We start from the raw sequence: 16,636 nt of genomic DNA, 5'->3' as shown, positions 1-16,636 counted from the left end.
TTTAATCTTTCAATAGCAAAACAGATATCCTACATTAGATGCCAGTGAGTCAACAGATTTGCAAAGGATGGAATTCTTTTGAGTATGTATTAATATTTCAAGGAAAATACTCAAGATCTTAAAAAAAAAGATCCATAGGCAAACATTGCTCACACAGGGTTTCTAAGGGCTCAAAAATAGTCCTGGAAGTAAGTAGTTGGGTTTTACAATATTATACTAAGTCAAAAATTTCCTTAAATCAGTTTTTTTTAACAGTAGAATGTTACAAAAGTTATTTTCTGAAAATTATTCTAAATAACCTCTGTCTATAATTATTTCATTACATTACTAAAAATAATAATGAAGTAAATATGAAAACAATGAGAGAGGTATTTAAATAGGGTAACTGAATTAAGATCACCATATTAAAGAAGAGGATTGGGATGACATATAAGAAATGGATCTGGAGAAACTTAACAGAAGACCATGGGGGAGTGGGAGGGGGAAATTTAAAAACAGAGAGGGAGGGAGGCAAACCGTAAGAGACTCTTAAATACAGAGAACAAACTGAGGGTTGATGGGGGTTGGGGGAGAGGGGAAAGTGGGTGATGGGTACTGAGGAGCGCACTTGTTGGGATGAGCACTGGGTGTTGAGTGGAAACCAATTTGACAATAAATTTCATATTTAAAAAAAAACTAAAATACATAAATAAATAAATAAATAAATAAATAAATAAATAATATTTTTTCTATGTATGCAATTCAAATGAATAGCTAGAGTTGAGAACTACTGGGTTAAGTTATATCTAAGAACTATTCCATTTCTAGTTATTGTGTGAAGGCAAAATCCAAAGTTACTGTACAGGTCCTTCCGTTTACCCATTTTTTTAACTTTATCCCCAGAATATTCTTAGCTGATTTTAACTCCCCACTCTCATTCTGAAATTTTATGTCACAAAATTGTGACTTAAAATAAACTATCATGAATGGTTCATGATACTATGGGGGTATCCACAATCAATTTCCAAAAGGCAAAAATAAATTTATTTTCCCAAATTTCTATTCTGTCCTTCATCTCATTCTTTATAAAATTTTTATGAAGTATTCCTATGAATTCTTCACAAAAATCATTTTAAGTCCAGAAATGAAACATACACACTTAAAATAGCCTAGATGTCTTATACTATTTTTTCTGTCCCTATAGACCTTCAGTAGCTCTTCCAGAATCAACACAAGACACCCAGCAAAGAAATTTATTTTTTAGCAGACTTTTATTTATCCTTCTTTCCCCTATATCTTTAACTCCATTGTCCTTCAATGTCCTTCAACTAACACACAGCATGAAGTTATTTAATACTGAATAAAATACCCTCAACTTTGCTGTGGAACAATGTAGCAAGATATGTATAAAAAAGAGTACAGCAGAAGACCTCTTTAACTATTCTCCACTCAACTAGTTTATCAGATTAAGGGTTATTCTCCATTCTCTATGTAAAACATACTGAGTACTGCCCATGTCATGCTAAATGCTAGCAGCGACACTTAACTTGCTACCTCTGTCTGGTATGCCTCAAACACTTCGACTCCAATCAGTTGAATTGCTACTTGTTAAGAATCAGTTGTATGTGTCCCCAAATTGTGCCCATTGTTATCAATTTATATAATTTAACCAAATTATAAATAAAATAATTACACATGACTGAAACAAAAGGAGACTTATTTGTATAAAATCTGTCTTGAAAGCTTTGGAAAGACTCCATGTAGGTGAATCATTAAATAAGCTGTTAACCTAGGGGAAAGTGAGGAAACTTTAATATATTGGGGTGGTCAAAAAACATAAAAACCTAGAAAGATTCTAGGCTCAGAATGCTTTAAAAAATCTTTAGATTTGTGGTCTTATTTATTTATTATTATTATCTTTTAAATTTATTTTTGACAGAGTCAGAGTGAGAGCATGAGCTGGGGAGGTGCAGAGAGAGAGAGCGAGACAGAATCCGAAGTAGGCTCCAGGCTGTCAGCACAGAACCTGAAGCGGGGCTCGAACTCACAAACTATGAGATCATGACCTGGGCCAAAGTTGGATGCTTAACCGACTGAGCCACCCAGGCACCCCCAAGTCGTGCTCTTATTTAAAGAGCCAATATTGTGAACAGTAGATAATGCACTACAGTAATTTATGTTAGAAAGAGAACAATGCACTCCAAACGTCAGACCCATAGTCAAACAAGGGGCCTATTTAAAAAACATTGGTAAATGATTATTTGTGTGTTTTAAATTGTAGTCTCTTATACACTTTAATGCCTTTCAGTTTTAAACAAGTTTATCAATTTATTGACCAGTGACTAATCCCCATAAGAAAGGCTTCTACTGTATTTAGCAGATCAAAAAAATTCAGAGAACTCTTAGAAATAAGAGAATTTTTTTTAAATTAATGTGTTTTGTCAGTTCCAGTCTTATTTTCTGTAGGAGAAACTTGCACCCACTAGGTACACATAATTGTTTCTGGTCATACCTGGATGAATTCTAAGTTTTGAATGACTAGGAGCTTAAAAGAGGAAATCTGGCTCATTTTTATGGTCTTCTATATTTTGGCTAGGCAGAAAAAAAAAAAGAATTGTTCTAATTTTAGACACAATTTGAATTGAAATAGAATTATAATAAACAAATATTTATACAGTGACAATCATATACTGGGTATCATGCTAAGCAACATGGGAAGAATAAGATACAGTTCTAGAAGCTTACAATCTAACTAGAATCAAGTGTAGAAATAACTACCATATAAAACAGCATATATTCTACATTGTATGTACCTAGTAAGTCTAATAACCTAATAGAATAGGTTATATTTGGCCTGGACTTCAATGGATACCAACAGAAATGGAGGAAAGTGGAGAAGATATAAGGAGATATTCTAGCTTGAGAATAACATAACATAACAAAGTACAAAGCAGGAAATGTAAGTTGCATTTTGCAGAGGAAATCTATATGATCCCACTTTGATAATCTTTTAATCAATAAATCTGAATTCTAAATTATTAGAAATTTTCATGTTTTCCAGGTGATGTCTTGGGTATTTATTGTATAGTCTGAGAATTCAAGATTATTATAGATCCCATAATCTCATTTCCAGAGAGGAAAAACCAAAGCCAAAGGCTTCATGGGTCTCCTGTTATTAGTTTTATTGGCTTTTGAATACTAGGAAACACACTAACACAATTGTGCACTTCAGTCTGAGCATTTCAGGATATTGGGTTTTGTAAAATGGAAGAAGATGAATTTTTCTAGCATTGTTTTCAAATAAAATGAGAAAATTCTGCCATATCTTTAAAAAACAAGCTCTTGTTAGTTTATATGGGTTCACTCCCTAGATAGCAACTTCTAAAAATGAAATCCTTAGGTATGCATTCATATGAAATACAGCTGTAGGAAAAAATACAATAATTAAATTTCTTAGATTACTTTACTATTTTTTTTCATAGATAAATCTTTAGGATACCATCTGTTCAGAAGATTTCACTGTTTCTGAAGGAAAGCAGTAACATATACAAGAAGATTGCAAGAAATTGACAGAGTTTAAAAAGGCATATTTAAAGAATATATTCAGTTCTCATTATTAATAGTAGATAAATTCATGGAAATGATGTTGTAACAATGAAAAGGGCAACCCAGGAATTGGCTGTCACTGGAGTATCTATCTCTACTTTTTCACTTCCCACACATTTCTGGTTTGAGCTCATAAAACTCCACTGTCAGGACTTGTACTTCTCCAAGTATCTAATTGATATTTGTACTCTTTTTTTTTTTTTTTACTTGATATCTCTCCAGTTTTCAGCATGGCTAAAGCACTTGGCTTCCATTATGTCACATCCCCTTGATTTTCTTCCTATTCCTCTGTCAGCATCTTTTTAGTTTCTGATACAGATTCTGCTTCTCCAGTCTTCCCCTTAAGTGGTAGTGTTTCCCAAGGACCTCCTAAATGTAGCCATCTAGATCTATTTCTTACTTTAAATATCGTACCCAGGGAATTCCATTGACACCCCTGTTTCAGTTATCTACATGCTGGTGAGACCCAAATCCATATCTTCGGTTTAGATCTCTCTCCTGAGCTCAAGATCTTTCTACTCAGTGACTTACTAGACATCAACAGGTCCCCAAATGAAATTATCCCTCTTTCCACTCCTTCTTCCTCTAGCCTACTTTTCTCCTGTGTTACTTATCTCAATGACTAGTATCACTTAATTGATTGAAGCAGAAACCTAGGAATAAACTTTAATTTTTCTCTCTCACTTACATTCCAGACATGAAATGAGTGATCAAGAATTTAATTTCTACCTCTTCAATATCTTTCAAATCTTTCTCTTCTTCTCCATCTTCACTGCTATACTGGCTCCTGGTCATCAACCTGCTCCTATAGTAGCTTCCTAACTAGTCTACTTACTGGTCTTGCCTACCTTCAATCCACACTCCACACTCCACACTGAAGCCACAATGGTCACTTCTGATCATGTTACTCCCTGTTTATAGTGCTTCAGTGGCTTCCCATCCAAATCCTAGCTCCTTAATATGGTAAAAGACCTTTAAATGCCTTTGAATATTGGTTCCCCCTTGTCTCAGCAGCCTTATCTCTCACCACTCTCCCTTTCCTATAGACCTGCAGGTCCCTGTGGACTATATCTGAACCTTTGCCCTCAGTTTTCCTCACTGCCCCCCCCCCCCGCCCCATGCCAACACCTAATTTTGCTAATTTCTACCTATTATTTCAAGGTTCAGTTTAGATGTTGCTTGCTCTAGGCCACTGGTTCCCAAACCTGTATCATCAATATCATCTGGAAACTTGTTAGAAATGCAAATGCAGTTATCTACCTGCTCCCAGGTTCATTATAATTTAGTAAACACACATCAATAGGCAATTAAAATACGATGGTTTTGGGGAATAGTATCAGCAAAAATGATGGAATAAAGAACCCACAAGTCCATCCACCCATAAAAACAATGAATAAAGTGGCAAAAACTATTAGAATCAACTTTTTTGGAACCCTGGAAAAGAATCAAAAGCTTATAGCAACCAGGGGGATGCTTAACCAAGAGAAAAACAACTGAATCTGAGTAAAAAGTTTTGTGACATTTTAACATACTGTTCTATCCAGTGTCCTATCTCCCACTCCCCAGATCAGTGGTGGACTTGAACACATCCCCCATTCTCATCACAGGCAACTAGTACTAGGCAAACAAAATACACCTTTTTCTTAAAAAAATGTGGTTGTTCATTTTGACCTTTCTGGTGGCTCTCTGGAGGACTAGTTCAAAAGGCCTGCCTTTATTTTTTTTTAATTCCAGTTATATTAGTTTCAAGCGGACAATATAGTGACTCAAGAAGTCTACACATTACTCAGCATTCAACATGACAAGTGCACTCCTTAATCCCCATTACTATTTCACCATCTTCCCACCCACATTCTCTCTGGTAACCTTCAGTTCTTTCCCTATAGTTAAGAGTCTGTTTCTTGGTTTCTCTCTCTCTCTTTATTTCTTTGTTCATTTATTTTGTTTCTTAAATTCCACATATATGTGAAATCATATGATATTTGTCTGTAATTGACTTATTTTGCTTAGCATTATACTCTTTAGCTGTATCCATGTCATTGTAATTGGCAAGATTTTATTCTTTTTAATGCTGAATAATATTCCATTGTGTATATATATATATATATATATGTATATATATATATACACACATATATATATATATATACACATATATACATATATATGTGTATATATATATATATATATATATATATATATATACCACATCTTCTTTATCCATTCATCTATCAGTGAACACTTAGGTTGCTTCCATAATTTGGCTATTGTAAATAATGCTGTGATAAATATAGGGTATGTATCCTTTCAATTTGTATGTTTTATTTTTGGGGTAAATACCAGTAGTGTGGTTACTAGATCATAGGGCAGTTCTATTTTTAACTTTTTGAGGAACTGCCATACTGTTTTCCACAGTGGCTGCTACTAGTTTGTATTCCCACCAACAGTGCAAAAGGGTTTCTTTTTCTCCACATCCTCACCAGCATTTGTTGCTTATGTTTTTATTTTTAGCTATTCTGACAGGTGTGAAGTGATATATCTCACTGCAGTTTTGACTTGCATTTTAAAGTCACCCAACTGGGAACCCTCCCAAGGCTGAGAGTCACTTGACTAAAACATTTAAAGGCAAATGGATTGGTTGATGTCCCTTGGGGCAAGAGGTAACAGTTAGGACAAACTATAGACTAAACAAAAATGAATGAAGGCTGGGAAAGAGATATGCTGGGCAAAAAAGGCTTTGAAAAGTTCCCAAATATTCCCGGGCATCTAAAAAGCTGAAAAATATTCAGAAAAGACCCAAGAAGGCGCTAAGTTCTCATATCCTGTTGACCCGAGGCTCTGTAGAAGCAAGAAGTCTAAGGCAAAGTGGTAAAGTGCTTGACTGAGTGTTGAAGACATGTCCCAATATACACATACACACACAGTCCATGTGCAAAAAATAAGAAATTTAAAAGAAGTTTTTATTTGTTTCAGACTTTAAGGAAATCTCTGTTAAATAACTAGCTCATCACTAAGTCAACAGAACAGAGACTTCAGTGGCTATACATAACAAAGGATACAGATATTACAGAATTAGCTCAGAAAAGCCAGTAAACAAATAAACAAAAGCAACTACAACAAGAAACAACAGTAAATGCTGGGGAAGATGAAGAATCTGATTCCAGATTTACCACATCATAATATTCAAAATTTCCAGTTTTCAAAAAAAAAAAAAAAAAAAAGAGACATGCAAAGAAACAAGAGTATATGGCCCCTATGAAAAAAAAAATTAATAGAAACTGCCTCTGAGGAAGCCCAGGCATTGTACTTATTAGACAAAGATGTTAACTGTACTAAATATGGTCAAAAAGCCAAAGAAACCATGCACAAAGAACTAAAGAAAGAATGATGTTTCACCAAATAGAGAATATCAATAAATAGAAATAAAAAGGAACCAAGAAGAAATTGAAAAGTTGAAAAGTACAGTAACTGAAATGAAAAATTCTCTAAAAGGATTTAAATTCTCTAAAAAGATTTGACAATGTAGAAGGAAGAATCGGTATATTTGAATATAGGTCAATTGAAATTGTACAGTATGAGGAGCAGAAATGAAAATAAAATGAAGAAGAATGAAAAGAGCCTGAGATACCTGTGGTACACTATTAAGAATATTAGGATTTACATAATGGGAGTTCCAGAAAGAGAAGAGAAACAAGCCAGAAAGAACATTTGAAGAAATAATGACTTAAACTTCTCAAATTTGACAACAGACTTAAATTTACATATTTAAGAAGCTCAAGTAATCAAAGTAGGACAAATTCAAAGAGACTCACATTAAGACACATTATAATCAAACTGCTGAAAGCTAAAATGAAGAGAAAATCTTGAAAGCAACTGGAAAAACGTTACCCATTACATACAAGGGATTCTTAATAAGATTAAGATCTAATCTCTTATCAGAAACTATGGAGGCCAGAGGGCAGTGGGATAACATATTAAAAATGCTAAAAGAATGCTTGCTTCAGCAGCACATATACTAAAAAAAAAAAAAAAATGCTAAAAGAAAAAACAAACCTGTCAACAAAGAATTCTATTATCTGGCAAAACTGTCTTTCAAAAATGAAGGAAAAATTAAGACATTTCCAAATAAATAAAATGGAAAGAGTTTACCATTAGTAGATCTGCTCTAAAAGAAATACTAAAGGAAGGGGCATCTGGGTGACTCAGTTAAGCATCTGACTCTTGATTCTGACTCAGGTCATGATCTCATGGTTCATGAGTTCCAGCCTTGCATCGACTCTGTGCAGACAGTGAGGAACCTGCTCAGGATTCTCTTTCTCCCTTTCTCTCTGCCCTTTCCCCACTTGTGCATGTTCTCTACGTCTCTCTCTCTCTCTCTCTCTCAATAAATAAATAAACATTAAAAAAAAAAGAAATATTAAAGGAAGGCCTCTAGGCTGAAATAAAAGACACTAGGCAGTAACTGAAATGCACATGAAATAATGAAGAACATTGGTAAAGGTAACTATAGAAATAAATCTAAAGGTAAGTATTAATGTATTTTTGGCTTATAACTATTCTTTTTTTCTTATATAATTTAACAGGCAACTTTATAGAGTTACAAGTATAAATCTATGTTGATGGTCACACAATGTTGAAAGATTATAATTTGTGACACAAAGTAAAAGGGAAGCAGAGTGATATATGGCAAAGGTTTTGTATACTATTGAAACTAAATTGGTATTATTTAAAACCAGGTTTTTATATATTTAGAATATTAATGTTTTTAAATGTTTATTTTTGAGATAGAGACAGAGCATGAGCGGGGGACGGGCAGAGAGAGAGGGAGACACAGAATCCAAAGCAGGATCCAGGTTCTGAGCTATCAGCACAGAGCCTAACGAGGGATTCGACCCACAAATTGCGAGATCATGACCTGGGCCGAAGTGGAAAGTTTAACTGACTGAGCCACCCAGGAGCCCCTATATATTTAGAATATTAATTGTAGAATGTGAATTGTAATCCTCAGGGCAACTATTAACAAAACAACCACATATAGAAATAGATGAAAAGGGAATAAATATGTAGAAGTGCTCTTACCATAAGAGCAGGTAGTAATGAAGATATTGAGGAATAAAATGAGAAAAGATACATACAAATAAATACCAAAATGATAGGAGTATGTCTTTCCTTATGAGTAATTGCATTAAATGTAAATTGGTTGAATTCTCCAACTAAAAGTTAAAGATGGGAGAATAGATTTTTTAAAATGATCCAACTGTATGTTGTCTACAGGAGATTCACTTTGGCTCCAAAGAGAAAATAGGTTGAAACTTAAACAACAGAAAAAGATACCCCATGCCAATAGTGACCAATGAAGAGCTGGAATGGCTATGTTAAAAAAATAGTTTAAGACTAAGTTTGTTAAAAAAGACAAAGACACTACAAGTTATAAGTATCAATCCATCAAAATATTAATAATTGTAAATACACATGCACCAAACATCAGGGCCTCAAAATATATGAAGCAAATACTACAGAACTGAAGAGAGAAACAGAGTTCTACATTAATAGTTGAAGACTTCAATATCCTGATTTCAATAATGGATAGACTGTCTTGACAGGCAATAAGAAAATCGAGGGCTTCAACAACATTAGGAATCACCTAGATCTAATAGACATGTATATAAAACTACATAGCAGATTACACATTCTTCTCAAGTGCACAGAGAGCACTGTCTAGGATAGACACAAATTAGGCCACAAAACGAGTCATAATATATTGAAAAAGATTAAAATCCTACAAAGTGTTTTCTCTGACCACAATGGATTGACATTGGAAATAACAATGGAAGGAACTCTGAAAAATTCAAAAATATGTGGAAATTGAATGGCACACTCTTAAACAACCTATGTGTTAGAGAAGGAATCACAGAAGAAATTAGAAAATAGTTTGAAATAAATCAAAATGAAAACACAACATACCAAAGCTTATGAGTTTTGAAAAATTTAGTGTTTAGAGGGACACTTATAACTGCTAATGCCTATATTCAAAAGAGAAGAAATATATCAAATCAAACTTTCCACCTTAAGAAACTAGAAAACAAAGAGCAAACTACATTGAAAAAAGCTGAAGGAAGGAAATAATAAATATTTGAGTCAAGTAAGATGAAATAAATAATTGCAAAACAATAGAGACAATAAACAAACAACAGCTGGTTTTTTGAAAAGATAAACAAAATTGACAGATTTTTAGTTACTCTGACAAAGAAAACAGAAAATTCATATTATTAGAATCAGGAATGCAAGGGGAGGAGACATTACTAGCAACTACACAGAATAAAAAGGATTATAAGAGAATACTTATGAACAACTGTATACCAAAAAAACTAGGTAACCTAAATGGAATGGGCTAATTACTAGAAACACACAAATTACCTAAACTGACTCAAGAAGAAGTAGAGTATCTCAAAAGATCCATAATAAGCAAAGATATTGAATCAATTATTAAAAACTTTCCAAAAAAAAAAACCAATTAGGACCAGATGGCTTCACCAGTGAATTCTACCAAACATTTAAAGAATTGACACCCATTATCTTCAAACTCTTCTAAAAGTAGAAGAGGGATAAACACATTCTGTATTATTTTATGAACCCAGCATTATTTTGACTCCAAAGCCAGATAAAGACATCACAAAAAAGACAATTACAGACCCATATCCCTTTTGAATATACATGCAAAATTCCTAAGCAAAATACTAGCAAATCAAATTCAAAAGCATGTTAAAACAATTATATCCCATGACCAAGTAGGATTTATCCTGGGAATGCGAGGTGGTTTAACACACAAAAATTAATCAATATAATATACCATATTAATAGAATTAATAGAATGAAAAATCCCACATGATCATCTTAATTTGTGCAGGGAAAAGCATTTGACAAAAATCTAACACTCTTTCATGATATAAACATCAATAACTAACTATAGAAGTTAAATTCTTCAACTTGATCCATATTGGGCTTCTATGAAAAACTCACAGCTGATATATTCCATGGTGAAAGACTTAAATCTTTCCCCCTAATATCACAATCAAGGCAAAAAAGTTGTTCTCACCACTTCTACACATCACTGTACCAAAAGTTCTAGCCATGGAAATTAGTTGAGAAAAAGAAATAAAAGGCATTCATATTGGAACAGGAGAAGGACAGTTATAAGTAGATGACTTGATCTTATATATAAAAAACCCTAAAGAATACACACACGTGCACACATACACACACTATTTGAACTAAAAACCTAATTTAGTAAGTTGCAAAATACAAGTTCAACATAAAAAAAAAGTTTTATTTCTGTATACTAGCAATCCCAAAATGAAACTGAGGAAACAATTCCATTTACTATAGCATCAAAATGAGTAAAATACTTAGGGGTAAATTTAACCAAGGAGGTAAAAGATATGTGTGCTGAAATCTATAAAACATTACTGAAAGAAATTAAAGAAGACCTAAAGAAATGGAAAGACAATCAGTGTTCATGTTTCAGAAGACTGAATATGGCAATACTTCCTAAATTGATCTATAGATTCAAGTCAATCTAGAGATTGTAATGCATTCCCTACTAAGATTCCAATTGATTTATTTCCAGAAATGGACAAACCGATACCAAAATTCATATGAAATTGCAAAGCACTTCAAATAGCCAAACGATCTAGGAAAAAAACCAAAGTGGTCTTGGACGACTCATACTTTCTGATTGCAAATGTTGCTATAAAGCCACAGCAAGCAAAACAGTATGGCACTAGCATACGGATAGATATGAGTAAATTAAAGTATGAGCAATTAAAGGTAAATTTTATTCAATAGAATAAAATTGATTATCCAGAAATAAACCTTTACATCCATGGTCCACTGTTTTTGACAATGGTGTCAAGAACATTCAATAAAAATAGTTTTTTTTTTTTAACAAATGGTGCTGGGACCAGTGGATATCCACATGTAAAAGAATAAATTTAGACCTCTACTTTACATATTATACAAAAATTAATTCCAAAGGTATAAAACCCAAATATGAGAGCTAACACTATGAAATGCTTAGGAGAAAACAGAGGTAAAATTTTTGATCTGGGATCAGGCAATGGTTTCTTAAATATGATATCAAAAGCACATGTAACAAAAGAAAAAATAAACTGAACTTCACAAAAATAAAAAAAAATTGTATATCAAGGCACACTATCACGGAAGTGAAAAAGAAAACCCCCAGAATTGAAAAAAAATATTTTCAAATAATTTTTCTAATAAGGGTTCATATCCAGAATATATAAAGAACTCATAGAATGCAACAACAAAAAGGCAAACAACCTAATTAAAAATAGGCAAAGGACTTGAATAGACATATTCTAAAGAGATATAAATGACCAATAAACACACGAAAATAATCTTGACATTGTTAATCACTGAAGAAATGTATATCAACAGCACAGTGAAATATCACTTCACACAGACTAGGACAGTTACAATAAAACTAAGTGGATAATAACTGCTGAAGATGTGGAGAGGCTGGAAGCCTCATACATCTCTGCTGGAAACAGAAAATGATACAGCCCCGAGGAGAACAATTTGGTGGAAAATGCTAGACATAGATTTACTACATGACCCAATAATTCCACTCATATACCTATGAGAATTGAAAAATAGATTCACACACAAAAAAACCTGTATGTAAGTGTTCATGGTAACATTATTCATAATAGTCAGGAGTGGAAACAACTCATCCATCAAATGATGAATGAATAAACCAAGTGTCGCACATACATACAATGGAATATTACTCGTTAATAAGAAGGCATGAAGTACTGATACTTATTACAACTTATCACATATTACATATTACAAACATATCAGAAACCACCTGAGCCGAAATCAAGAGGCCGACATTTAACTGACTAAGCCACCCAGGCGCCCCTAGTCTTTCAGTTTCTTTACCATACATTTATAGATAAAAAATAGTACTAGGCCATAGGGGACCACAAAAAGATGACAAAATTCTTTGCAAATATGAAGTTACTCTTTTGTATGTGTGATTACTTATAAAAACAAGACAATAAAATTATCAATAAATAGTTGCATGTTAATATATTTAACCTATTTTAGGTTTCTCATAAAAAAGATGCTAAACAATATAAATACAAAAAATTAAATATATAAAAACTCTAAAATTACCATTGCATTCACCTTCACCTTAACCCACAGTAAAATACACAAAACATATTAGCTAGCAAGTAGAAGATGCGACCACAAAAGAAATTCGGATTTGCTATGTGAGTATGTAATGACTCTTCAGTTTGTCTGACCGGTAGTATTTTTAACTTTTTAGATGGTATTAATTACCCTTAAAATAGAAGAACTTTCAGTTATTGCCAGTGAAACTTTTGGAAATTAATTATAAAGTATTCCTGTGATTGCTCTTTGGTTCTCCTACTGTCTAGCTATTTACACTTTGTTTCACCACTAGATTCTAAACCCTGACTTAAACTTCTTTGCAGGTCCCAGAGTACCTACTGCATTGCCTTGCCTATTATACAATATCACAGACTCGGCTGTTTTTACATGCAAATTGATTCCTTCATTAAACCTATAATATATGGCCCAAGTAAAACAATAGAAAACTATAAACAAACAGAGAAAAATGAATGCCTAAACTAAAGTAGCACTAGCTGTACAGAAACACTTAGCATTTTGATGAATTTTATTCTCTAGTATTTTTTCTATATGTAAGCGTGTTTTATGACATTAGGATTACAATATATAATTTATGTGGTTCTTTTGAGCATTTTTTGTCATACAACATTCTATATTTGTAAATAGCATGACATATGATGGCACATAATCTTTTAAGCACATCATTATTTTTTTTCATTCTAAACTACAATCCAATGAACATTTTTTTTCTCACTCCTTCAAAGCCCCAAAAGTCTAAGAATGGAAAATAGAAATCTAGTGCATTAACTTCTATACATATCAGTTGTTACTATCTATATTGGGGAACATTGTTTCATCTCTTTTATCACGTTTAGAATGGATTGAAAACTAATTGAAAAGGGAACTTACAAGAAAGGTGGTATACAAGGTCAAACATATTTTTTAAAGATATAAAGTTTCATATTTTTATACTGGAACAGATGCCAACTTAGGAAAACTTTTCTAGCGACTAGAGAACATAGGAAAAATTTTATCTATGTAAACCTGGCTATAATATGAAAAAAAATCATAAGCCTTCTGCATATGTACTATTTTCTTTTTAAAATGTTTTTAATGTTTACTTATTTGAGAGAGAGAGAGAGAGAGAGAGAGAGAGAGAGAGAGAGAGAGAGAGGAGAGAGAGAAAGGGACAAAGTGTGAGTGGGAGAAGGGCAGAGAGAGAAGACACAGAACCTGAAGCAGGCTCCAGGCTCTGAGCTGTCATCATGGAGCCTGACATGATGTGGGGCTTGAACTCATGAACCATGATATCATGACTTGAGCCAAAGTCAGATGCTTAACTGACTGAGCCACCCAGGCACCCCAAGCCAATGTACTATTGTTGGCAACTTAAGAAGTATATGTGATTATAGCCTTCAAAGCCCCCTTTTTCATGAGCTTGATCTATTTTTTTAAGTGCCCCTCATAACATTCTTTGCTTATAGACTAGGACCTGCTGTATTCTTGGGTTAGTTTCTCTCTACTGTGTTCTACCTCCCCAGCCCCTGACAAACCTTTCTCTTTCAGGTCACCTTCCTAAGCTGCCTGACTGAATACTGTATTTTCTGGCTGACACCTAGAGTGTAATCTATGTTTATGCATATGTTTGTCCTACCTATACACCAATATTTTAAGAACATTATGAATAATTTTTGCAGATCAATTTTTGTATACACTTTTCTTTAGATTTCAAGAAAATAACTCACTTTTTAAAAAGCTCTTGATACATATTACCAAATATTTTCAGTGGATTGTACCATTTATGCTCTCTTCTTCAGAGTATGAGGGTATCTTACTCCTTGGATATTTAATATTATGAACAATTATAATTAAAAAAAACCCTTTCTCCTGAAATAAATGAAATACTGATCCATAATTTCCCATTGTTTTATTCAAATTTTTTGCATTCAGTTTTATAATTTGTTGCAATTCTTATAAATTGAGATGAGACTGTGAGGTAATTTTTTTTAGACAAAGAGCTAATTTTCAAAATTATTTGTTGAATTGGCCATTCTCATTCTGTTGTTTTGGAAAGCTTTCTCTAAAAGTTTTGTAGTGCTTTCATATCAACCCTTAAGATTATTCCTAGGTATTTCAGGTTTACATTTAAAATTGTGAAGAGGACATTTCCATAATTATCTTCTCCAATTTAAAGGTAAATAGAAAGCTATTCTTTCTTATACAAACCTATACATCTTGCTTAAATTTTCTTGATTGAACTTTCATGAATATATGAATAATTCCTTTTCAGAGATATAACTCATATACCATAAAATTCTTCATCTTATGGTAAATTTATGAGACATGGTAAATACGGTAAATTTGACTTTTATGAAATTTATAAAATTCAGTTGTTTTAGTGTATTCATAAAATGTGCATCATAACCCCTATCTAATTTCAGAACAATTTCATCACCCCAAAACGAAACCTCATACCCTATTTTTACTCCTCATTCTTCTTTTTCCCCTAGACCCTGGCAACCACTAATCTACTTTACGTCTGTACAAATTTGTCTATTATGAAATATTCTGAATATTTCATGTAAATGACATCATAGACTATGTAGCATTAATGAATACACTTCATTACTTTTTCCACTGAATAATATTTCATTGTACAGATAAACCATGGATTGTTTATCCATTCATCAGCTGATAAACCCTTGGGTTCTTTCTAATCTTTGACTTTCGTGAATAATCTTATTATGAAAATTTGTTGTATATATTTTTTCTGTTTGGACATGTATTTTCAATTCTCATGGATATACACCTAAGAATGGAACTGCTGGGTGATATGGTAACTTTATGTTTAATATTTTGAGGAACAAAATTGTTTCAGAACTTGGCTGTACCATTTTACAATCCCACCAGCAATGTATGAGGTTTTCAATTTCTGCACATCCTCACCAACACTGTTATTTTAAGACTTTTCGACGATTAAAAAAAAAAAAGACTTTTTGATTATAGCCATCTTTGTGGGTTTGAAGTGCAATCTCATTGTGGTTTGAATGTGATATCTCAAATGACTAGTGAAAATTTAAGCATCTTTTCATGTAGATATAGGCCATTTGTATATCTTCTTTGGAAAATTGTCTATTCTATTCAATTCAATTCCCATGTTTAAAGTTGTATTGTTTGTCCCTTAGTCGTTGAGTTGTATTACTTCTTTACATATACTGAATATCAGACCCTTATCAGATTTGCAAATATTTTTTCCTATTCCGTGGGTTTTCTTTTCACTTTTTTTGGTATGCAGGTTTTTTTTTTTTAAATTTTAGAGTGAGAGACACACAGAGAGAGAGCGCATTCAGCACAGAGATGGATGCGGGGCTTTATCCCACGACCTTGGGATCACGATATTAGCCGAAATCAAGAGTTGGATGCTCAAGCAACTGAACTTCCAGTTCTTTCCTTAAAGTTAAATTTATTTACACAGAACAAAATACACAAATCAGTGCACAAAACAATGACTTTTGATGAATGCAACAGCTTATATAACCCACACTTCCATCACTTCAGGAACATCTTGCTTATCCATTTTTCTGTTGCTGGACATTGGGTTGGTTCAAGTTTGGGGCTATTATAAAAAAAAATCCCAAGCAGGCTCTGCACTGCCAGGGCAGAGCCACATAGGGCTTAAAACCATGAACTGTAAGATTCTGACCTGAGCCAAAACCAAGAATCAGATGCTCAACTGGCTGAGCCACTCAGACACACTTGTTATTGAGTTCTATGAGTTTTTAAATATATTTTGGATTATTAAACCCTTTATCAGGTATATGAATTGCAAACATTTTCTCACATTCAGTAGGCTGCCTTTTCATTTTGTTGA

General features: G+C 33.1%; 1 protein-coding gene across 1 annotated transcript in view; it reads right to left on the bottom strand.

Moving 5' to 3' along the window:
- GPR158 (G protein-coupled receptor 158) overlaps window positions 1-16,636 on the bottom strand; it is a 420,917-nt gene that overhangs the window by 30,015 nt on the left and 374,266 nt on the right. The window lies entirely within an intron of this gene.

The sequence above is a fragment of the Acinonyx jubatus genome, chromosome B4, assembly GCF_027475565.1.
Source record: "Acinonyx jubatus isolate Ajub_Pintada_27869175 chromosome B4, VMU_Ajub_asm_v1.0, whole genome shotgun sequence".
NCBI classification, from domain to species: domain Eukaryota; kingdom Metazoa; phylum Chordata; class Mammalia; order Carnivora; family Felidae; genus Acinonyx; species Acinonyx jubatus.
Note: the sequence above shows the minus strand (reverse complement) of the source record. Positions and strands in the feature narration are given on the sequence as shown.